Consider the following 13,114-nt stretch of genomic DNA (forward strand, 5'->3'; position numbering starts at 1 on the left):
CAGCCAATAGAATGTGAGCTCAATCCTATTGGCTGATTGCAAGAGCCAATATGATTTTTTCCCCTTTAATTCCTATTGGCTGATAGAATTCTATCAGCCAATCGGAATGTAAGGGACGCCATCTTGGATGATGTCACTTAAAGGGAAACTTAATTCTTCAGCGACCATCGGAAGAAGAGGATGCTCTGCGCTGGATGTCTTGAAGATGGACCCGCTCTGCGCCGGATGGATGAAGATAGCAGATGCTGTCTGGATGAAGACTTCATTCCGCTTGGATGAAGACTTCTGCCAGCTTCGATGAGGACTTCTGCCCGCTTGGATGAAGACTTCTGTTGCCTGGATGAGGATGGATGTCCGGTCTTGGAAAACTGTAAGTGGATCGTCGGGGGTTAGTGTTAGGTTTTTTTTAAGGGTTTATTGGGTGGGTATTACTTTTAGTTTAGGGTTTGGGCAATGTAAAAAAGCTAAATGCCCTTTTAAGGGCAATGCCCATCCAAATGCCCTTTTCAGGGCAATGGTTAGCTTAAGTTTATTTAGATAGAATTTTATTTGGGGGGTCTGGTTGTGTGGGTGGTGGGTTTTACTGTTGGGGGGTTGTTTGTATTGTCTTTTACAGGTAAAAGAGCTGATTTCTTTGGGGCAATGCCCCGCAAAAGGCCCTTTTAAGGGCTATTGGTAGTTTAGTGTAGGCTAGGGTTTTTTAAATTTTTTATTTTGGGGAGCTTTTTTATTTTGATAGGGCTATTAGATTAGAAGTAATTGGTTTTTATTTTTGATAATTTTGTTTTTTATTTTGTGTAATTTAGTATTTATTTTTTTGTAATGTAGATAATTGTATTTTATTAATTTAATTTATTTTATTTGATTGTAATGTTTGGTTTTAGCGTAAGGCAGGTTAGGTTTTATTTTACAGGTAAATGTATATTTATTTTAGCTAGGTAGTTAGTAAATAGTTAATAATTATTTACTAACTAGTCTACCTAGTTAAAATAAATACAAACTTACCTGTGAAATAAAAATAAAACCTAAACTAGCTACAATGTAACTATTAGTTATATTGTAGCTAGCTTTAGGTTTTATTTTATAGGTAAGTATGTATTTAGTTTTAAATAGGTTATTTAGGTACTAATTGTAAGTTTAATTTAGATTTATTTTAATTATATTTAAGTTAGGGAGTGTTAGGGTTAGATTTAGGCTTAGGGTCACGTTAGGGTTAGGGGTTAATATATTTATGTAGTGATGTGGGAGGCCAGAGGTTTAGGGGTTAATAGTTTATTTTAGTATATTTGTGGGGGGCTTGCAGTGTAGTGGTTAATAGGTTTATTATTGCGGCGGTGTGGGCGGATGGCAGATTAGGGGTTAATAATCTTTAAATAGTGTTTGCAATGTGGGAGGGCGACTTAGGGCTTAATAGGTTTATTATAGTGGCGACGATGTCGGGGAGCGGCAGAATAGGGGTTAATAAATGTATTATAGTGTTTGAGATGCGGGAGGGCCTCGGTTTAGGGGTTAATAGGTAGTTTATGGTTGTTAGTGTACTTTTTAAGAGTTTAGTTATGAGTTTTATGCTACAGCTTTGTAGCATAAAACTCATAACTGCTGACTTTAAATGGCAGTACAGATCTTGTAATTTTAGGCTGTACCGCTCACTTTTTGGCCTCACAGCAAAACTTGTAATACTGGCGCTATGGGAGTCCCATTGAAAAAGGAATTTTTTTAAAGTGCGGTACTGACGTTGCGTGACGGCCAACAAGGTGTGCGGTACACCTATTCTGACAAGACTTGTAATAGCGGCGTTAGGGAAAAAGCATCGTTATGAAGCATAATGATGCTTTTTCACTCATAACGCCAAACTCGTAATCTAGCTGATAGTTAACTCTATGGGGCCGATTTATTAAAGTGTGGACGGACATGATACGATGTAGCGTATCATGTCCGCTGCACATCAATAAATGCCGACAGCATTCTGGTAAAGTACTTGTGCAATGCCGCCCCCTGCAGATTTGCGGCCAATCGGCCACTAGCAGGGGTGTCAATCAGCCCAATCATATAGGATCAGGCAGATTGATGTCCGCAGCCTCAGTGCAGGCGGTCAAGTTTCATAACAGCTGTTTCCGGCGAGCCTGAAGGCTCGTGCGGAAACAGGGGCATCAAGCTCCATTTGCAGCTTGATAGTTCGGCCCCTATGTGTCCAAAAAGAAAACAGACATTTATAAAATGGATTATATCACATCATCTGTGGTAACTCTATACTCATGTATTTAACTGGTTATCATTCTAAAGTCTAGGTTTGGGTCCCCAGGGTGTCAACTGTCTTTCACGCGTTTTTAAGTGGTTGAGTCAGACTACCAAACATATTTATATAATTTATATAATTGAGTTGATGCACAATAACTGCATTTGTTTGAAACCTTTTCAGCAACAATGCACACAATTTGTATAATAAATAATGTGTAGAATATTTGGCCCAATATTGTGTGTTTATGCAAATCATTTACATGTACTCACAACTAAAAAAGGGACATGAAACTTCAAAATTTTCATTCAAATAGAACACATAGTTTTAAACAACTTTCCAATTTACTACTATTCTATGCTCTTGGTATCTTTTGGTGAAAGAGCAGCAATGCACTGCTGGGAACTACCGTGGATATAAAAAGTCTACACACCCCCTGTTAAAATGTCAGGTTTCTGTGATGTAAACAAATGAGACAAAGATAAATCATTTCAGAAATTTTTCCACCTTTTAATGTGACCTATAAGCTGTACAACTCAATTGAAAAACAAACTGAAATCTTTTAGGTGGAGGGAAGTAAACAAAAAAACTAAAATAATACTTATTACAGCACTCAGTCTTTTTGGGTATGAGTTTATCAGCATGGCACATCTTGACTTGACTCTTCTTTGCAAAAACACTTCAAATCTGTCAGATTGTGAGGGCATCTCCTGTGCACAGCCCTCTTCAGATCACCCCACAAATTTTCGATCGGATTCAGGTCTGGGCTCTGGTTGGGCCATTTCAAAACTTTAATCTTCTTCTGGTGAAGCCATTCCTTTGTTGATTTAGATGTATGCTTTGGGTCGTTGTTCCTCTTCATGTTCAGCTTTCTAGCAGAAGCCTGAAGGTTTTGTGCCAATTTTGTCTGGTATTTGGAACTGTTCATAATTCCCTCTACCTTGACTAAGGCCCCAGTTCCAGCTGAAGAAAAATCAGCCCCAAAGCATGATGCTGCCACCACCACCATGCTTCACTGTGGGTATGGTGTTCTTTTAGTGATGTGCAGTGTTGTTTTTGCGCCAAACATATCTTTTGGAATTATGGCCAAAACATTCAACCTTGGTTTCATCAGACCATAACACCTTTTCCCACATGCTTTTGGGAGACTTCAGATGTGTTTTTGCAAAATTTAGCCGGACTTGGATGTTTTTCTTCGTAAGAAAAGGCTTCCATCTTGCCACTCTACCCCATAGCCCAGACATATGAAGAATATGGGAGATTGTTGTCACATGTACCACACAGCCAGTACTTGACAGATATTCCTGCAGCTCCTTTAATGTTGCTGTAGGCCTCTTGGCAGCCTCCCAGACCAGTTTTCTTCTCGTCTTTTCATCAATTTTGGAAGGACGTCCAGTTCTTGGTAATGTCACTGTTGCACCACTGATAAGCATCTAGCTTTGTCACTCCTGTGCCTTGGTTGACAACGAACCGATAAATGTTTTGAATTTGGTTTTAAATACATTTTGTAATTACGGCTCCTTGCTTCAAAATCACCACTTATTATGTAGTTAAAATAATATTGTGTTAAATGCACTCATGCCGCTTAGGGTATCACTTTTTTTTTTCTTTTTTTTTTTAATAAATTTGTGGGGGGAGGGTTTGTTGTTGTTTTTTTTTTTTTTTAAACTTTAATCTTTTATTGAGGTTTTTAGACAGATGTTACATACAATTTCCCAATGAAAAAAAAACCTAGTAAGAATATCATAGATTTACGTGTGTGTCTGCCATTAGAAAAGATGGTACAAGTATAGCAGAAACCTCTATTTTAAAGTATATCATCCTCCCATAGGTCTATAGGCCGCTCTTGGACCTATACATATATAAGGAAGGTGATGGAGGATTTCTAGTATGACTCAGGGCCACCCATGGGCCTAGATGAGTTATGAACAAAGTAAGAATAATTACACTGATGAGTTTCATATATATAGAGTGCAAATTATATGAGGATTTAAATAACCCACATCTTGTAAACTGAGGCTATAGGAAGTATACCAGGATAGACTCCTTAGGACCAAACAAGTTGGAATAGAGCAGGATGTAAGAATATCATCATTTATCAGACAATATCTCTATATGCCAAAGTGACCACATAAACTTATTGCAATAAATGATCTCTTTTAAATAAATATAATGAGTACTGGATTACTGCTAGACCTCTTTTTGAGCTAATCAACCCAATCCCAATAATCGTATCATAGCATCATAGCATAAAATAGATTATAGAGGGTATTACTGTCTGGGAAAATATATAGTAATTAAAATGTATATTTATGGCTAAAAGAGAAGGTTACATTCACACAACTCGTGAATGTGAAAGCATGACAAGGCTGCACTCAGGTTCAAAATTAAATCTGTTTATCATACCCCTCGATAAACCAAAAAAAACACCTTAATTAAATACAAATTCAGGCCTGGAAAACAAATGTGAATGTTACAAGGAAAGAACATCAGAGTTTAGCAAGTACCAGAGCACATAAGTGTATAAAACACGCTCTATACCTAAACTCAAGGTGGTTCATACACAACAATATAATGCAACCCAGAGTATTAAAGCATATAATGCTATTATGAAGTTACAATGTTGCAAAGTTCCTTGAACTGTGAATTAGTTGCCAACATAGAAAGTGAAGCCCATAGTGTATCAACACGCTCCACAGATCAAAATATCATAGGCAAACTTCAATCACAAGCTTGTTTAATTATAAGCCGGTGTTCAAATAACATTCCCTTTACAAAGTACCTTCACGGTCACCAATTATAGGTCACAACCGTTCCGTTGCAAACTTCCAGTGTAATGCGGTTATTCCCATACAGATACGAAGCTTCGCTCACTATTGGTAGCAACTTGAAAGTCGGCATAGATCCAGAAAACAAACTTCTGCAGCCTGGACATGATTCGCCGGTTTACAGGTCACCAAACATTACGTGTTTCACCCCTCCCCTTTTCCTGGGCTGGCACTGGGGCTGCTGAATTGGTGTGGGGGACCGGCCTTTTATAATAGCTTTGATTAGCTCCTCCTCTTTCTGTCTCAGTTCCCCTGAACACAGGGTATACCGGTTACATGATTTAGGAAGAAATCATTCCAAGCCATTTACATGCAGCATATTTACAGGAACATTCATAATGTTATACATAATACTTACATATTCACCATAAATAAAAAATAGTATCGTAATGGCATAAAATCCTAATATTCACATTTATTTCTTACTCAACAGGCTTATGAAGCCAGTTTAACTTGGAAAAGGTGCAGGTATATACCCTAATTAAAGAGACATACACAATTTGAAAACCTAATCTTAAAGTTCAACTAAATTGGAAATTTCTAGGTACATCCTAGATAATTAAAAGGATGAGCCAACAGATGTAACTTATCACTCCGATTTATAGAAAACAGGAATATTCGATTTTTTCATTAAGTGCCATTGGTGCAGCTGTATGAATCTTATAAATCCAACGGGACTCATGTTGTAACAGTAGTTTATCAACATCCCCACCTCTTCTATGTTGTTTAATATGCTCAATCCCAGTAATCTTTAAGACAGTAAAATAAGAATTGTAACATGTTTCAAAGTGTCTCGCTACAGGGCTATCTTGCAAGTCCCTCCTTGTTTTTCCTACATAATATTTTGGACATGAGTAATGCAGCAAATAGATTATTCCTGTAGTTGTACAGGTAATCCATTCTCTTATTTCATATTGCTTGCTAGTGCTCATTCCAAATCTATTCATTTTCTGAATGAATCAGCAGTACACACAATGTCCACAAGGACTACAGCCAATCCACCTCTGCCTTTCTCCCAACCATGTAGCAGGTACCGCTTGCCTAGTGAATTCGCTATGTACAAGTCTGTCTTTAAGGCTAAGTGCCCTACGTGCAGTCATAAGTGGATAGTCTCCTATGTACTCTTTGAAGTCAGTGTCTGCTGTTAAAATGTGCCAGTATATTTTAAGGATATCTCTGATTAGATTCCAGTGTGAATTATATCTAGTTATAAGACATGCTTTTTCTTCGCTGTTGCGTTGCTTTTTGTCAAAGAGCAAATCACGCCTAGGGCTATTTCTAGCCCTAGTTTATGCCCTTTTGACACTGCGTTTGGAGTATCCTCTTTCCAAAAATGTATGTGACATTTCAGTGGCTTGTGTTTCAAAGTCAGATTCACTAGAACAGTTCCTCTTTAAGCGGAGAAACTGACCTACTGGAATTCCTGTTTTGAGGTTATCAGGGTGGTGACTATCTGCATGCAGCAGACTGTTTGTGGATGTCAGTTTCCTGTAAACTTTAGATTTTATGGCTGTTCCATCTTTCCAAATCTCCAGATCAAGGAAATTTGCCTCACAGTTGCTCACAGAGCTTGTTATAAAGATGTTATAGCCACTATCCCTATCAAGGGTATCTATAAATGACATTAGTAGATCCCTACTGCCATTCCACAATAACAGCACGTCATCCACATAAAGGATCGAGAGTGCCACATGCGCCTCCACCAGGGTGTCTAAACCAGAGAACACTTCTCTAGCTTCCCAGAAACCAAGATGTAAACAGGCATAGGTGGGGACGCATGTGGCACCCATCGCCGTTACCTGCAGCTGTTTATAGTACCTACCATCAAACATAAGGATGTTATGTGTAAGCACCAATTCTAGTATTGAAATTACTAAATTGGTATGGGCTTGGAAGTCAGGACCCCTCTGCTCTAAAAAGTGCCTTGCAGCTCTTAAGCCAACCTCATGTGGTATCTAAGAGTACAATGACTCTACGTCCAAGGTTACCAACAGGGTATCCTCACTGACTTGCAGCCCATCCAACTTCCTCAAAACATCTGATGTATCCTGGACATAGGAGGGCAAGGAACTTTGCAACATTGTAATGTCATAATAGCGTTATATGCTCCAATACTCTGTTTGGGTTACATTATACTGTTGTGTATGAACCACCTTGAGTTTAGGTATAGAGCGTGTTTTATACACTTAAGTGCTCTGGTACTTGCTAAACTCTTATGTTCTTTCCTTGTAACATTCACATTTGTTTTCCAGGCTTGGATTTGTATTTACATGTGTTTTGCAGCTTTTTAATTAAGGTGTTTTTTGGTTTATCAAGGGGTATAATAAACAGATTTAAATTTGAACCTGAGTGCAGCCTTGTAATGCTTTCACATTCACAAGTTTTGTGAATGTAACTTTCTCTTTTAGCCGTATATATTACATTTGTGACTGCTTGCACCTATATTAGGTTCTATGTGCACACACCTTCTGTATATTAATATGTATATTTATCTATGTAATTCTATTGTTTACTTTAATGTAAGTGCTACAAGGGATCCTGTTCTTACTGTGCGTGTGAGGGATCCACCAAAGACTACCATATAGAGAGACACCCATGTGCAATTTTACTAAACCACTTCAGTCGCAGGCAGCCCAGCTGCATGGGCAAAGGGTAATGAAGTGTCCTAAAAATGGATCAGTTGGTTTTACATAGCAGAATTATTGGTATAAGGAACAATAAGTTAATACTACACATAAGTGTAACCACATAACAGGTCTATGAAGGCATACTAAACCAACGTTTAATAATCAGAAATAAACTGTTGTCAAAAAAATATCTATATATCTATAGCTGCAACAATAAATAATGTTTTTAGATATTATTTAGGCAATGTCATTTAAAGTGGTAACAAGCAAATTATATAAGAATCCCTGAGGCATATAAGAGTTCTCAGGAATATAGTGGTGAATAGCTGTATGTCTAACCTACACCAACTTTGTGGATTGACTTGCATTACTCTGGGCTCAACACGAGATGAGGAACCTGATTCTCTGTGTCCCAGGAGAGGGAAGATTGTGAAGCAAAGAGTAATGCAATGTCCTATTACTGGAATAGCTGGTTTTACACAATAGAGTTATTGATTTAAGAAACATTAACAAATTAATACTACACAAAAGTATAACTATATAGCAGGTCTGGAAAGACAGACCAAACCTATGTTTAATAATCAGATATAAACTGTTGTAAAAAAGGAACCTGTATAACTGCAAAATAAGTGATAATGTTAGGTGTTGAGGCATAACAGAACATGATTTAGTTTATACTGCTATATAATGAGTCTCTCAGTTATATAACATTTCCTGAGGCCTATGAGAGTTCTCAGGCATATAGTGGTGAATAGCTGGATGTCTAACCTTAATTTGCAATACTCTGGGCTCATGAGGAACCTGATTCTCTGTGTCTCAGGGTAGGAAAGATTGTGAAGCATTGGAAAGTTCCTGAATACATTAGAGGATGGGCAGTTCTTCATCTTTAATATGTCTCCAGTCTTCGTATACTGCCATGCAACCCGAAACTATACCAAGCTATGGTCAGTAAACATCCAAGCAGTGTGAGAGTTAGCCTGCTCGCTATGTTGATGACTAGAGAGGGTCCCTTTACCAGCGGCGTACAATGATGAGGTTGAGGTAATGAACTCCACTGCGCTTTGTGAGCATACTGCACAGGGGGAGATCGCCATTGCCGCTGACACTTTAAGCCTGTCTGTGCCGGTATAAATTTGTGTTTTTGATCCCCCATGCACGAAGTTCCTTGGATATTGTTTTGAAATTTGTGCTTTATCCACATTAATAAATGAATTCCCATTGGAGCCGGTATTATATATATATATATATATACTGTATTTATAGTTAGCTATTTTTACATAACACATACATATCTTGACTTGTACAGATATTTTTGTGTTGCACTTTTAGAATAATAAATCCAGCACTGAAAATAGCTGAATGCCACTGGCTGCAGTCATATTCGCCATTCGTTTCTATTAGGAATGCTGAATAACAAAATTACCTTAGATAGATAGATAGATAGATAGATAGATAGATAGATAGATAGATAGATAGATAGATAGATAGGCAGGCAGGCAGACAGATAGATAGATATGTGTGTTTGTGTGTGTGTAATTTAATTTCTCTTTAAAATCAGACATGAAAGTAAGAGTTTTGGTATTTAATTATCTATTTTTTTTTATATAATGCCAATATTTTATGCAGCGCTAAACAAATTAAAGCAAAAAGATCATACCCATGAGATGCAATCAGTAGTAGATGCACTTATATGCAAAGCTGAACAATTCAAAATCTAAAGAAGGAAGATAAAAAACAAGATATGAGGGAAATAGATTAAAAATGTCAATGATTAAAGGTACAGTCAACACCAGAATGTTTGTTGTTTAAAAAGATAGATAATCCCTTTATTACCCATTCCCCAGTTTTGCATAACTAACACGGTTATATTAATATACTTTTTACCTATGTGATTACCTTGTATCTAAGCCTCTGCAGACTGCCCCGTTATCTCAGTTCTTTTGACAGACTTGCATTTTAGCCCATCAGTGCTGACTCCTAGGTAACTTCACGTGCGTGAGCTCAATGTTATCTATATGGCACACATGAACTAACGTCCTCTAGAGGTGAAAAACTGTAAAAATGCATTCACATAAGAGGCGGCCTTCAAGGTCTAAGAAATTAGCATATGAGCCTAACTTGGTTTAGCTTTTAACTAAGAGTATCAAGAGAACAAAGCAAAATTGGTGATAAAAGTAAATTGGAAATCATCAAAGTTTATTTTGAACTTGACTGTCCCTTTAAGATAAATGCTGTGGGATTATAATGGGGGAAAAAAGGAAAATCTTATAGAGAAATGTAAGGTTGAAAATTGTTCATTGCAAACAGAGGTTATAGGATTGGTATGAAGAATTAGAATCTGAATAGACATAGTGCAGCATAAAACATAAAGCACAAACACTGGTAGTCAATTGGTTAACAGAAGCATCAAATTAGACGAAACATATACAGTCATGTGATTTTGTTTGGAGTCAAACCATATTTTTATTGATATGTGATGTTTGCAGGTTCTGTAATAATATACCACAGATATGTTCACCTGTCAGACAGGTTTCAGTCAAATATATTTAACCACTTCCTGCTATAGCAGCAGTGGGTTTATATAATGCCTAAATTGCACTTCAATCACTAATTACACTGAATGTGCTATTTCATTAATAAATGGGTATCTGTTTAAGGTTTATGTGACTTTTGTTGTATTCTGTTGTACTGAATTGCAGTTTTACATAGAGATAGATGTATAAAATCAGCATTAAAGAACTGAGGAAAATAAAATGTTTGTACCAGATGATGACCATGACTTTTTCCATGTACTAAAATATTAAAAAGAAAGCATTGTTTCCTTTGTGATTCATGATGTTTATCCTACTCAACAGATCAAATAACAAAACAGCGCTGCATAGTAGAAAAAGAACAAGCAGGTGGCGTATGCCATACAACAATGAAACTCAGACAATGAAATAAGAGAAAACTGACAGCTAAATAATAAAGTATTCTTTAAGCGCAGATGTGGCTAAATGTTGGAAGTAAAATATAGGGGATTTATTCTGGAATAAGCCTTTATAGGCAAATGAAACACTAGTAGTAAAGGGTCAATTTATATGTTTAGACACACTCACACACACACACATATATATATTTAAAACCCCAATTGGAACAGTGTGGAAAATGCAAAAAATCTAACAAAATGAGTCATTTGAAAATTCAATTCACCCTGTACTATATTGAAAACACATTTTTGACATATTATTTGATGTTTTACTTTGTGAATTTAATGTATTTTCTGAAAATATACACTCATTTCAAATCTGATGACTGCCACATGTTCTACTGTCAAGTGCCAGCTGACCCCAGCCCAGTTTCATAATACTGCAACAGGCAGTGTTCTTATACTTGAATTACATTCACATACTTATACTGTATTTCTTTGCCTCCAAGATGGAGTGAGGTGAATTCTAAAGTGCTGATCTTCTCGTCATTGAAATGGGTTCCCTAACTGATCTGAGATCCATATCCCCCACAGAGTGCCTACAAAGGACAAAAGGGTAGATAGAAGTTTTCAGACAGACAGTGAAAATGTTATTCCCCAGTTTCTCCAATTGCAGGTGCTGCATCAGTGGAATGGTGACCATGAGGCTCTGTCTCAGAGGGTCCTATTATATCAAAATATAGTTTCTAATATGGTGGCAGACTTACCAATCCTTTGTTCAGGGGGGCTTCTTTTTTTCAGCTAGTGGTGGTAGTGATCACTAAAGACACCAGCCTGAAGGGTGATTTGATGTTTGGGGTCTCAGAGAGGCAGGGAGTGTGGTCTCCTTGGGAGATGAGGTTCCCAATAAACATTATGGAACATATTCAGGGCTCTCCAGAATTGGCCCAACATCAGACAAGAATCTTTACTTTGATTCCAGTCAGAAAATGCCACATCAGTGATTTACCTCAATCACTAATGTGGCATTCAGGGGCGAAACTACAGGGGGTGCAGAGGCTGCTATTGCGACTGGGCCCCCAAGGGTGGGGACCCAGCTTCAAATTTTTTTTTTAAATAAAAAACGTTGACCTGCCACTGCCTGCACTGATATCATGTGAGTGTGAGATGATGCTTCACTACTGTCTCTATATACAGGGGTTAGTCTTTCTGTTTTACCCATTGGTGTTTATGTGTGTGTGTATATGTGTATGTATGTATGTGACTGTGTGTTTATTTATGCATGTATGTGTGTGTGTGTATGTATGTATGTGACTGTGTGTGTATTTATGCATGTATGTGCGTGTGTGTATGTTTGTGGAACCAGCAAATTACAGACCTTGTTACTACAGCATGGGGGGCGGGGGTAAACAGTGTCACTATACAGTACCACTATACACAGTACGGGGGGCCGGACCATGTCACAGACTACTGTGGTCACTTTCTAAAGTAATGGTGCGGGTAGGGTCAGGCCAGCCATCTCACTGGCAGATTACAGACTGTGTCACTGACTCACTATATACAGTACTGGTGGGTTAAACAGTGTCACTATATACAGTAATAGGGGTCAGACCATCTCACAGACTGTGGGCACAGGGTACCTCCTTTTGCAGACATGTAATCTGATTCCCATTTTATTTTCTGTGTTAAACATAAAAAAAAAAAAGTTATGTATCAAATTCACTTTTTTTGGGGGTGGGGGGCCCTTCTTAGATTCTTGCACCTGGGCCCTGTGGTTTCTAGTTACGCCTCTGGTGGCACTCATAGTTCCCTGGTGATGAAGGAAGTGTCCCACATTAATAGTTTGGGCAGAATGTTATTATGATAGTATCTTAGCTATCCACATCCTGGGTGTAAACAATTTGGAGGCACACATTCTCAACTGCCATTATCTTCACCCATACAAGTAATTTCTGAGTTTCGACCAGATAAAGAGACACTAAGGCTTGCCAGAGATAGTTCTCATGGCCTCTCTCCTGAATCACAAGCTGCCCCTATATTGTGCCAGGTCATGGTATCCTCAGGCAGATCTAATAGATGCACTTGTGGTTTCCTGGTCATTCAACATTAATTACTTTCCTCCATTTGTGTTGCTATCCCGGGTGATAACCAGAATCAAACAAGAACAAGCCTCACCAATTCTGATTGCTCCAGCAGGATTTGGTTTGTGGCTCTAATTTAAATTAGACGTGCAATTCATTTCAGCTGAATTTAGTTTTCAGCCGAATTTTGCCCGATTCGGAGATTCGAATGAATCCGAATTTCCTAAACGGCATCATAACTAAAATTCCGAAAATAAATAAATCAGTTTCTGAATTTTCAGATTCATTCTTTATTCATATTCTGAAATTTTCATTGTTCTAATCTAAATCGCAGTTCCCCAACATCGCCGACACTAACTAAAACACTAAGGCCTAGATTTGGAGTTTGGCGTTAGCCGTGAAAACCAGCGTTAGAGGCTCCTAACGCTGGTTTT

Source organism: Bombina bombina, chromosome 4 (assembly GCF_027579735.1).
Source record: "Bombina bombina isolate aBomBom1 chromosome 4, aBomBom1.pri, whole genome shotgun sequence".
Lineage (NCBI taxonomy): Eukaryota > Metazoa > Chordata > Amphibia > Anura > Bombinatoridae > Bombina > Bombina bombina.